Source organism: Anser brachyrhynchus (genome assembly GCF_964034855.1).
Source record: "Anser brachyrhynchus genome assembly, chromosome: W".
In the NCBI taxonomy this organism is placed as follows: Eukaryota; Metazoa; Chordata; class Aves; order Anseriformes; family Anatidae; genus Anser; species Anser brachyrhynchus.
The window spans coordinates 17122628-17134122 of record NC_137704.1 but is presented as its reverse complement, the minus strand read 5'-3'; the positions used below and the strand labels follow the sequence as shown (position 1 = coordinate 17134122).

General features: G+C 47.7%; 1 long non-coding RNA gene across 1 annotated transcript in view; it reads right to left on the bottom strand.

Moving 5' to 3' along the window:
- Window positions 1-6135: 6135 nt before the first annotated feature.
- The window catches only part of LOC308184889, a 57867-nt gene continuing 52507 nt past the window's right edge, over window positions 6136-11495 (bottom strand). The window contains exon 3 of the long non-coding RNA XR_013943007.1: window positions 6136-7167. This is a non-coding gene — a long non-coding RNA (uncharacterized lncRNA). The remainder of the gene's footprint in view (window positions 7168-11495) is intronic.

Genomic DNA, 11495 nt, shown 5'->3' with positions numbered 1-11495 from the left:
GTGGGCAAGGTTTCCATTATGCTAAACTTAATCCTGCAGTTGATGTCCCAGCCAACCACCATGGTCAAGTGGTGTCTATCCCTCTTGGGCACACCGTCTTTGTTCTTCACAGGAGGTTTCATATATAAGCTTTGCTGCTTCAGGTGTTCCCAGATGGAGCTGCACTCTCTTTACTCTCCTGCCAGACTTTCCCACAGCAACCTGGTCACCATCTGTGCTGTGGCAAGACTTGCTTGGTGGTTGGGAAGGAAAGCCTGTCTCCTCCCAGGTTGGTGTTAGCAAACACCATCTCTTCTGGTTGGAGCAGCTCATGTAGGCAACTTCACTACTCTTGGTATACTCCTGGTAGACACAGAAATTTGACATTCATGCCCTAAAGCACAGGGCTGTTTTTAAAAGGCGTTCATGCAAAGCTTTCTGGTCTGTCAACCACTGTTTGCTATATCAAAAAGATTACCTTTTCCTCTGTCAGACAGTCCCAATTACCCTGTGGGTTTGGGGTAAAGACAACAGGATTTGCTTGTCTCAGCAGCTCTCCTCCTGCTTGTCCTTGTACGCTCTAGGAGATGAATTGAGTGGAGTTTTGCTTTTTCCCCCAGGTAGGAGATTTATTTTGAAATTATTTTGAGGACGTGATGTGGGGGTTAACCCAATGTAAACGAACCGAGCCTGCCTATTTCCCATGTGGCCAAGGAACACTGAAGCTTCTGCTTTTAAGTAGCTGTGTGTACACATCAGATGCTTCAGGTTGCATGGCTGAACTCTCTTGGAGTTGCTCTCTTTGGCTTCACTATTTCTCTGGGAAGCACCCAAAGAAGACAGGATGAGGCTCTGACAGTTCTGGTCACTCAAGCAGGTTAGAGGCAATTTTCATAACACTCTGGTTAAAATCTGTTGAGGCCCCCAAAATCTCTGGGCTGTTCCCTGACCTCCTGAGACAGATTTGCCCACTCGATTCTTCCTGCTGCTCCTCACACCTGGGCTGTCCTATAGATCTCCTTGCTCACCAACTCATCTACTGTACTAAGAGGTCAGACACAGTGGAAAAAGGTCTCCTTGGAGTAGCTAATCGAAGCTTTTGCTCTGTTACTGATTCTGAGTATTTGGGGATACACAGACTCCTGGGCTTCCCTGGGTATCCCCTTGGCTCTGTTAAGGTGTGTTTATCCCCATGCTTGCAGGTGAGTTGGTCATCTGTTTCCTACATCTGCTTGCCTCCTCATGGCTGATACAGCATTTAGAGGGAAGAGTATTCCTTCAGAGCATACCCGTGTTTCTATCATCTGGTCCGATTCAGCCAGATTAGTCTTATTTCTGTCCCCAAGCCTCATACCTGGGAGGCTCCCCCCCCCCCTCATATCAGGCAAGCTCTCCCATTTAAAGGGCTTTCTACCAGGTCGTTAGGAACTGTTGCTAGAAGATAAGAACTTAGCAATTTTGCCAGCCCCCTATTGCCATGCTCAGCTGCCAGGTCATCTCCTCCGAGCCGAAGAAGCTGAGGTGCTGCCTTCTCTCACATGCACTGTGCAGCACCGAGTCATCTTCCACACCTCCAGGCAGTGCCCCGTCCCTGAAGCCCCGAGGGCTGATGCAGCAGTTCTGGGGGGGCTGTCGGTGCGAAGGGCTGGCCCTCTGCCCTTTGAATTAATGGGGGTAGGGAAATGGTTTAGAATAGGTGGGGATTGTTGCTGGAAGGTAAGAGTCAGTGTGGGTGAGAAGCAACTGTAGGCAGGGAACGTGTGTGCTGGGCGGCCTGTCCCACCTGCTGGAGCTGTATTTCTGTGTCGGGGGGGAAAATGAAAGAAGTGGGATCAGCCTCCATCCACCCATGGATGCATGTGGCAGCTCTGGTGCTGGCCTGGGCTCTGCAATGTCCCTGGTGAGCTACACATTGTCTTTTGCAAAGGAGATGCAGTTTGCAACACAGTCCTGTGCAAGGCAGGAAATGCTCCAGCAGTGCACAGCTAGCGTGTAAATCTATAAAACATTATAAAGCACAGCATTTACTCACATAACATGAGGCAGTTCCACCCAATGGTAATGGGGGGAAGGAAATAGTTTGTGAAAATGCTTTCAAAATACTGAAGGACACCTCACACCAAGAAATGATGCACCCCAAAAAGAACCTTCTATAATAGGGATCTGGGTCATGTTTGGTTATTTTATTGTATGACCGACTGTTCTTGGTATTTAAATCACATTTAATGGGGAGAAAAACTAGTGGTAGCCCCAAACCATGAAAATTCAGAATTTCTTTTTCAAAAGAAAGCATACAGCAGAACTTGAAATGAAAAAGCTAATGTAACCTATCTTCTGCAGCCCATTTGTACTGAAACTTTATAAACACAAAAGAAAATATTCCTAAGTAAGCTAATACTCATTGAAGGAGAAAGACTTTCTGTCATCCACTCTGGTATGGTTTGAACCATGCTATATTTCAGGCTGTCAGGAAGGTAATGAGAGTTTTATGTCAAACAAATTGCTTTAAGTAATACATACAAAAAAATCCTTCCAGACATCAAAACCAGCTTCTTCCTCATGGGTGCTGCATTAGTTTTATATGAGCTGTGAGGATCTGGCCTCCAAAACTCTTTTTTGCACAGATAAATGTTAATCTAACAGGCAGGGCTTTCCTTGCAAGTGGAAGGGTAAATATGTGAAGGTTTCCTGGGGAACTTACTACACTGCAAAAAGATGAAACCTTGAAATGCACGGGCATTATTGGTGTAATGTTATAGGCAGGGGGAGCCATCCAGCATGGCTAAATGCTAGTTAGGAGAAGTGATTTTTAAAGTTCTTGTCAACCAGGACAAAGTTATGTCTGAGCTCCCTGTGGCCTTGACAAGCTGTGACAGCCCACAGAGAGGTGTGCATGTGGCACAACACACAAAAACATGCTGACTCTGATGATAGCGAAAGGAAATTAAAGGAACAGATTTGATCATAAACCTCCTGGAAACTATGAGGATATCAAAGCAGGCTGGCTAATTAGCATAATTACATCATAGTGAATGCAAAAGAGATGGTATTAAGGGATTTTGTGGGAGCTTGGCTTCAACTGGTAGTGCATATTGATTAATAGACCGCTCCAGGGAACGGAGCAGTAAAATCTTGTTATGAATTTGTTTATCAAGAATGCAGAGATAGGAAGGAACAACGATGGCAGTTAACTGGCTGAATTATTGCTTTTTTAACCTTGCTTTCTGCTGACAGTCTTTTGTCACCGCCTGAGCATCTGATTTACTCTAGGGGCAGAGGAAAAGCAGGAGCCTAGAGAGGGCGTTTGGGCACTTGGGCTCCTGCTTTCTGGCCATACAGCTTCTGTGGCTGCCCCTTTCTCTCTGGTTTTCTTTGTCATGCTTTGCTTGTGCCTTTTTTTGCTCTCTTAAACTGCTTCGTTAGTACTGATTTTGACAGGCCAGAGCCCCAGCCTTTTGCAGCACTGATTGTTGGGTGCTCCTGTCTCCCTGCCATATGTTGTGCTGGTTGGTAATTCCTTGGACTGCACCACGCCTGGGTGAAAATGGTTGCAGGGACCTGGCTAAAGCTCTCTTCTTGCCACGGTCATGTCTCCAAGCGGGCCAGCAGCAGATGCCTATGAGTGGAACAGTGACACTTCGCTGGAATATTCTTGTTGCAAATCATGCCCCAAACCTGCATTTTTCTCCCTTCCTGGGGTGTTTTGTCTGCAACAGTTTGCCATAGAATCATTAAGTTGGAAAAGCCCCTTAAGTTCACCCTAAGTGAACTTAGTGAACTTAGTGAACAACTTGGGGTTGTTGTCTCTAACTACTGTAGGGGATGGGTCACATCATACTGCATTGGCATCAAACATCTTGGCAGTGTCCTGGCTCTGAGCAGTGTCAGGTTGGTTGATTCTCCCATCAAACTCCTGAAGTTTTCCTGTACGAGCATGGTATCTGTCTGAATTTCAGTACTGAGCTAATACTCTGAGTTTCCTGTATGGCTGTGCTGTGGAATGTAGTGATACGCACCTCTTAAATTATCTGCTGCTTTGCTTGGTAAGTGCAAAACAATTCCAAAAAAAATACGAATTCTGCAGTTTGAAGCAGAATGCCCAGGTGCCCTGGGAGGGTGCACCACTAAGGTGATGCATTTGTGGTGCTGTATAGGAGCAGTCCTTGTCCGGTGCAGCTGCTGGCAGTTATCTCAACAGTGCTGGCAGGGAAGTTACGGAGGGGGATGCTTTTATTCCTCTGCCAGCAGCATCACTTCCACTTTTCAGAACCAGGTCTCCAAGATGCTGTAGTGCCCTGCTCAATACAGACCTGCTCTGTCCTGTCTTGGGCTTCTGTGCTGGAGACAGCAGAGGTCTGAATGAGCATGTACAGCAAGTCTGCTGGCCCTGGGGTCATGCCAAGGCAGGCGCTAGTGATGATCCTGCCACTGCTTACAATTGTGCCCCTTCTGGGGTGGGATTTGCAAGGGAGATGCTGACAACACAGTGAAGGGGAGCAATGAATAACTCCAGTCTCCCAGGTGAGGTTGGATCCAGACCACTCATTCAAAGCAAGGCCCAGCAGTGCCAGGTGCCCTCTGGCATACCAAAATCAGCATCTTCCTGGGAGGGGAGCACACCGGGGACGTTTCCGCCTCTCTGGGCTCCTGTGGCTTTGCCTGCGGGACCAAAGGCCGGGAATTTGCTTCCCAGGCCTGAGCTGGTTCCAGCCAGGAAGTCTGCAGTGGGGTTTTGCAGCTCGAAGCTGAAGAAAACCCAGCATCCACCTGATGGCAGCAGAGAACGGGGAATGGGGAATCAGGCTGGGTGCGCGGTGGCCACCTTGGGGACTCAAGGGGCAATGTGTCCTGCCCAAGGCCACAGCCACTGTCCCCTCTCCCTGGGGAGAGCTCAGCACCAGGGTGCACTACCGGAGAGGAAAGGCCACGCAGGATTTGGATGCTGCTTTAGGAGTCACCACTACACCATGAGCAGCGTGAAGTGCCCGGGGTGTGAGGGAAGGGGGCTTCTGCCAAGCTGTAGCACCCTCAGAAAGCAACAGGCGAGGTGGGCAGCCATGGCTTGGGAGCAGGGTGGGTGGCTGTGCTTGTCCATGCAAGTGGTGCTGGATCCGGCCGTGGACCCTAATTCTGCAGGTGTTGGGAGGAGTGCAAGGATAAGGTGCAGGTGGAGCGAAGGGGGAATTTGGGAGCGGCTGCCGGACCATGGGGTGTTCAAGCATGAGAAGTACCAAAGCAAACTTGGGGAGCTGTTATGTAAGGGATAGAAATTCTCAACAGTTGAAGTCTTGGTGTGCCTAAGGGTATTTTGAGGAAAGGGGTGAGACCCACCAACACTACAACTTAGAGCAAGCACCTTTCTGTGCAGTACAAACAGTATTTGCTTGACCATGCCACCAGCATCTTCCCAGGGCTTGCCAGAACGGACAAGGACATGGGGCATGCACCGTAGGGATGTGACCGGCTTCTCCCACCACAATCCTTTATCTTGCTGGGACTAGGGAGCATGGCCCGATCAGGCCTTACCTGGCACCATCAACTTGTTGGTGCTTCCTGGCTGAGGAGTGTTGAAGCCACAAGCTCCTCTGACGTGGTTGGGACGGAGCCCCTGCAAGGTGCTGGGTCCTCTCCTGGCTGCAGGTCTGCCCCAGAGTTGTCTTTGGGGCCATGTATTGGGGGGAAAAGGAACAGGACATGGGAAGAGCGGGGGCAACACAGGGGCCTGCAAGGGGGACAGTAACTGGTGCAAGGGGTGGAACAGGGCTGCGCTTGCAGCCCAGACATGGGTTGGTGTAGGAAACCTGTGGAGGCCTTGTTGGTGATGCAGGTTGGGAGGGATGCCTATGGATTTGCATTGGGTGAGGGTTTTCCCTGAAGTAAATCAAAGGGATCCTCTGTCCCTGCACAACTTGCTGAGACAGGTTCCCATCTGCCACAATGTCCATCACACGCAGCATTAGGGAAAGCCTGGGATCACTTTTTGACTGAAATTCTTGTCAATGAGTAAACCTGATTTTGTGACACTGAAACACTTGATGAATTTTAGCATCTGTTCTGCCAAGCCTCTTAGCCCAAGCAGCTGGGCTTTAAGAAAGCTTTAAGGAATATCTCAAAGGAACACTTTTAAAGCGAAATAAGAAACACTTTGAATAGGAGTTATTTTGATTTCAATTTTATTTGGGAAAAATATAGTTGTAAATTATCCAGTTGAAAAATGTTCAGCCCCACAATATAACATTTAAACTTACTCTTTTTTTTGCAGTTATACCCCCAGTTACATTTTTTTTAATCTCCGATGAATGGAAAAATCTGCCATATATCAGCGGTGATCAGCGCTGTCACTGGGACCTTGTGGCATATTGAGCACTCAGCAAATAGACATTGTGGCAAAGTGAGGAGGGGAAGCTAGGAGACAAAAGCGTATGAGAAGAGCACAGAATGGCTTTTTTTTTTCTGGGAATAATTTTTCTTCCCTTTTGCCATGTACAGAAAAGGCAGCAAGGGGGAGGCTGGTAGTGCTCTGGTGCTTCACGAGCATTTTTAACATGAGCACTGTCTCTGGGGCAGGGACTACTGAAGCGACATTGCATGCAGGCTGGCGTGCTTGTGCCCGCTTATGGGCTCCTTGCTGGTTGAAACATGGACTGGCCCATTAGTGTGAGTAAGGGAACCAAGATCTCCTTGTGCTCAAAAGGCCCCCCTGGGAGGGCAGTTGGATGAGGGTGCAAGGTTCTGGCTTGCCACCAGGTGTTGATCTGTGCCACAAGGGTTTGAAGCGGTTGCAGCTAAGTAAGCAGTAGGAGAGCTACCACAGCTTGCTGAACTGAGAGGCCAAATTTGCTTTGGTTTAGCCTTATTGTGGTCTGCTGCTGAAATGTTGCTTTTCATTTCTTCAATCTGGGAGATGTTCCCTGTGGTTAAATGGAAGGGGGATGCTTGTTGTGTGCAGGAGCTGGCTGCAGGGCTGAGGATGCATTCAGTGCCTGATTCACAGGCTTGTTCCAGAATTCAAACTTAAATTGAACTGATAATTCCCAAAGCTGGAGTTGTTTCTCAGAAAAGTTTGGCTTGGAGAGCTCAAACTGGAGCCCAGTCTGGATCTGTGCTTCACTGGGATCTGAGGCTCCTTTGGGTCCTGAATCTTCACCTGATTGCATGCAGGTAGGGTGACCCAGCTGTTGTGTGAATCTGAAAAACGAAATTTGGATGCTCATCACTGCTGTTCTTAGCTTTAAAGAGCTGCCTGGTCTTTGCATAATTACCAAGCCCTTTATCAGAATAAATGGAAAATAGTATTTATATCCATGTGACCTTCTGGTGACCAAGTAATCAGAGCAAGAGCGTTCATATGACTTGGTTTCAGGCGGAAAGCAGTTGCCACAAATAGGCCTGTGCTCGGGGAGTGCAGCCGCAGGCTGGAGGGAGGCATTGTTTGAAGACCAAGGAAAGCTGAACAAGTTGATTTCAAAGATAATCTTATTCTGCATTCAAAGCAAACCTTTAGCTAATAATACTAAATGCCAACAAAAGAGACTGGTTAGTTACAGGTACTAAACTATTAATTAGAGCTTTGTCACAAACAACTCTCAATGTTTGGGCCAATAAGCAATTGGGGTTCCTTTGTTTCTGTGCTCTTGGCTCCAGCAGTGTCAAATGTTGGATACAGGTGAGTTACGTTGTTCTCCCCCTTTGGGAAAGGTGATGCCCAGTAATTTGAGTATATTCAGCAACTTAGAAACTAATTAGTTTAAAATTAAATTTTCCACTCTGCCAGAGCAAGCACAAGAAGACAGTTATTAAGACACAAGAGGCCACTTTGGAAAGGAGTAAAGGGTGAATGGGCACATGGAAGAGTCAGCATGCTGTTCAGGTGGATCTGGGTGGGCTAATTAGGTGGAACACAAAACCATCCTGACCCTGTGATCCCCCTGATGTCCCTGGCCCCTTGAGTCCTCCCCATCTACCTCCTTGTCACGGGCTGGCCTCTGCTTGCCTATACGCATTCTGGTCCCTTTTCACATCCCTACCTTGTGCTGGGGCTCACCAAAGAGGTGCAGCAAACTGGAAAGATAAAAATAAAAAAACAATTCAGCTGCTCAACTGAAGACTGTTTAAAAATAAAATAAAAATCAGATAAAATCAGTTAATTCAGGCTGAAGTGATGGGCATGCAACAGTGGGATGTAACAGGCATGGTGGTTTTAGCTGAAATCCTCTTTTGAGGGGTAGTGACCAAAATCCCATCTCTTCCCTGGTGTTGGGATTTCTGTCCTTGTCCTTGCCTGCAAAGAACCTCTTCGGGTAGACCTCTTGGGACAGCTGGGAATGGGGCTGTTCACCATAGGGTCAGGGCCATGTCGTCTTCTTGGTCAATTTTATGGTCACTGTGGTATGTGTCCCAACACACATGCTTGGACACAGTGCCTGCAATGAGGAAGGTGAGGTTGTCTCATGGGATGTGCTTCACAGCAGCAAAATTTTGAAAGTATTTGCAAGACTGGGCTTCCGTTCAGTAAATCCTACCAAGTAGGAAGTCCTTCTCAAGCACGGTCAGGTCACATTTAATTTGCTTTCTTGCAGAAAGCAGTTCATTTAAAAAAAAAAAAGCTTTCTGAATGCCCTCAAAATATATGTATTTTTTAAATACACAAAACCACAAAGCATTTCTGCAGGGCAAATTAACACTGCTAAAAGCCATCCCTGCACCTCCAGGAGCCCAAATGACTGCTCCCAGCGAGCTGCGCACCATTGTGCTGTGGTCCTCCTGCTTGTGGTTAGCACTGCTGAAAGCTGGAGAAACTGTAATTGTTCCGAAGCAAAGTAGCACTTCCCAAAGTACAGTATTTGTTTAACGGATCGTTAAACCAATATAAATAACACTGAAGCATGCATGGAAGCAATGAGGATTTAAATGTAATTACACAGGGAAACTCAGAGCATGACTGTCCGCTTGTTGGGGCTGCGGTGCAGCATGAGCAACAGGATATGACCAAGCTCAGAAGGGGTTTGACCCTCCAAAGCTCTCCTTTGGGTTTCTGAATTTTCTTTCTGTTTGAAGGGGAATATTGTGGGCAGACTGTCTGACTTTTTTCCTGAAATAATTTCCTCTAATGATTCTATCAAGATGAAATTTTAAAAAGCTCTCTCCCCTACTGCTGTGGGAGCTGCTGGACATGAAGTAAGGTATCACATCATGTGGGGTGTAGTGGTTTTACCGTGCTAGGCAGCTGAACTCCACCACAACTGCCCTCTCACTCCTCCTCCTTAGAAGAGGAGGGGAAGAAGAAAAGGAAAGAACAACTTACGGGTTGAGATAAGGATAATTTAATTAAAGGGGAAAAAATTATTAAGGAAAGATTATTATTAATTAAACAATTTAAAGGGAAAAGGGAAAGGGAAAAAACAAAACAAGTAAAGGCTGTGTGGAAGTGCAGAGGAAAGAAATTACTCTCTACTTCCTGCAAATGAGTGATGCTTGACCACGTCCTTGAAGCAGGGCCTCAACGCACGTAGCTGTTGTTCGGGAGGACAGATGTTTTCGCAACGAGAGCCCACCCCTCCCCTCTTCCTCCTTTTTCCACCTTTTATTGCTGAGTGTGACATCATATGGTATGGAATATCCCTTTGGTTGGTTTAGGTCAGCTGCCCTGGTGATGTTTCTTTTCTCACATTTTTGCCCACCCCCTAGGAGGGTTAGAGAGAGTCCTGATGTTGTACCAGCACTGCTCAGCAGCAGACACAACACTGGTGTGATACCTCTGCTGTTCTAGCTACAAGTGCAGAGCACAGCACTGTATGGGCTGCTGCAGAGAAAGTTAACGTCCCAGCCAGACTCAGTACATGGGGCCAGGTTTGCCAAGTGTTTCGGTGTTACCCTTGTGTGTCCGCCATCTGGGAGCAGGGAGCAAGAAGCTGGCATTGGGCTGGTTTGGGCAAACCCTGCCTGGCAGCTGCACTGCTGCTACCTGGGGATGAGGTGCCCTGAGCTTACCGACACCCAGCCAGCACTGAGAAAGGCACAGCCCCCAGGAGAAGGTCACAGACCTCTTGGAGAGGTGAACGCTTCTGTTTTACCTGGTAATGGCTGTGTCTCATTGGTTACAGCTTAAGCATTTTTGGGTTAAATTATTCTGTGCTATTAAAGCAGGTGAGAGCTGAGCGGAGGCATGGTGGGATACTGGTGGGGTTATTTGTCTCCAAACTGCCTGTGCGATGACAGTGCTGACTTATGCAGGTGTGTGGGTCAATAATAAATTGCAGGGCTTCTTGGTCTGCAGCTGGTTTGGCTTTTGGGGAGAAGGACGAGCTCAGCATCATAGCTGGGTAAAGCTGATGTGGTTGTGTTAAAGCCTGGTTGTATGCTGGCCTCCTCTGCTCACTCTGAGCTTGTCTTCTAGCCCCTTTGACTGCATGGGGAGGTAACTTACTGCTCTGAAAGTGCTGGTTATCATCCTGGTGCAGCCTCACTGGCTGGCCAATGAACGTTTTGCTGTTCTGTTCTCTACTATGCAAGTTAGTGTAAACAAATTCACCAATAACCCAAAACACTCTGCAAGAGAGCATTGTTGCACTCATTTCAGTACTCTGCAAGTAGCAGGATGGCACCTGAGGACCCTTAATTAAAGCCTGGCTGTACTCTGAACCATGAAAAATGGTGTCTTCAGTGTCCTCTTCTTCCTAACCATGAGCACCTAACTAAGTGCTGCTGAGGAAGGGCCCCCACCGCCTGGAGGTGTCTGTGGGTCCCCTTGCTGCCTGGCTCTTGCTCTGAGCCTGGGTGATGTTTCAGCATGGAGCCCTACAACACTATAAGTGACACCAAAGCAACTGCAGCCTATCATGTCCCAACTGCCAAGCTCTGCTTCTTCTATTTGGGCAGATAAATAAGCAGCTGGATCTTTTGCTTCTTTTGCTGACCCTCCCTGCACCTCCTCAGCCTCCCCAAATCCAGCTCTGGAGCCTCAGGCTGTGATTTCTGGAGCCACCAGCAGGCAGGCAATGCTAGCGGGGGACACCCCAGGGTGCGGGACTGTCCCCTGCCTGTCCCTGGGACGGGACAGGTGACAGCTCTTCCCCCCTTGCTGGACCTGGAGAGGGCAGCAGAGAAAAGCAGAGCAGTTCTGGCTGTGAGTGCTTGGATGCAGCAGGAGCAGCTGTTTCCCCATCCAAACACACTTCTCTGTGAGAAGGATAATTTAGAGCAATTACACCGATTATTATTGCTTTTCTAATTAGTGCTTTTCCTACAGAATTAGCTGTTTATTAGGAGCTGCTTGTTGCCAATAGCTTAACTGCTTCAGTACCAGTTTTTATCTAATATTAAAAGAGCTTTTTTTTTTTCCTGTAACTGGTTTATGTTATTTGGTTTCACATAAAAGCCCCAATTTAATATTCATTTTGCTTTGTTACATATGGCATGAAATTTTCATGAGCTGTGTGTTCTTGAAATTTGGGGGGAGGAGAGGGCCCAAGTAACTGGCACTCCCTTAAGCACAGGCACGTGTGTGTGTTAGTGAC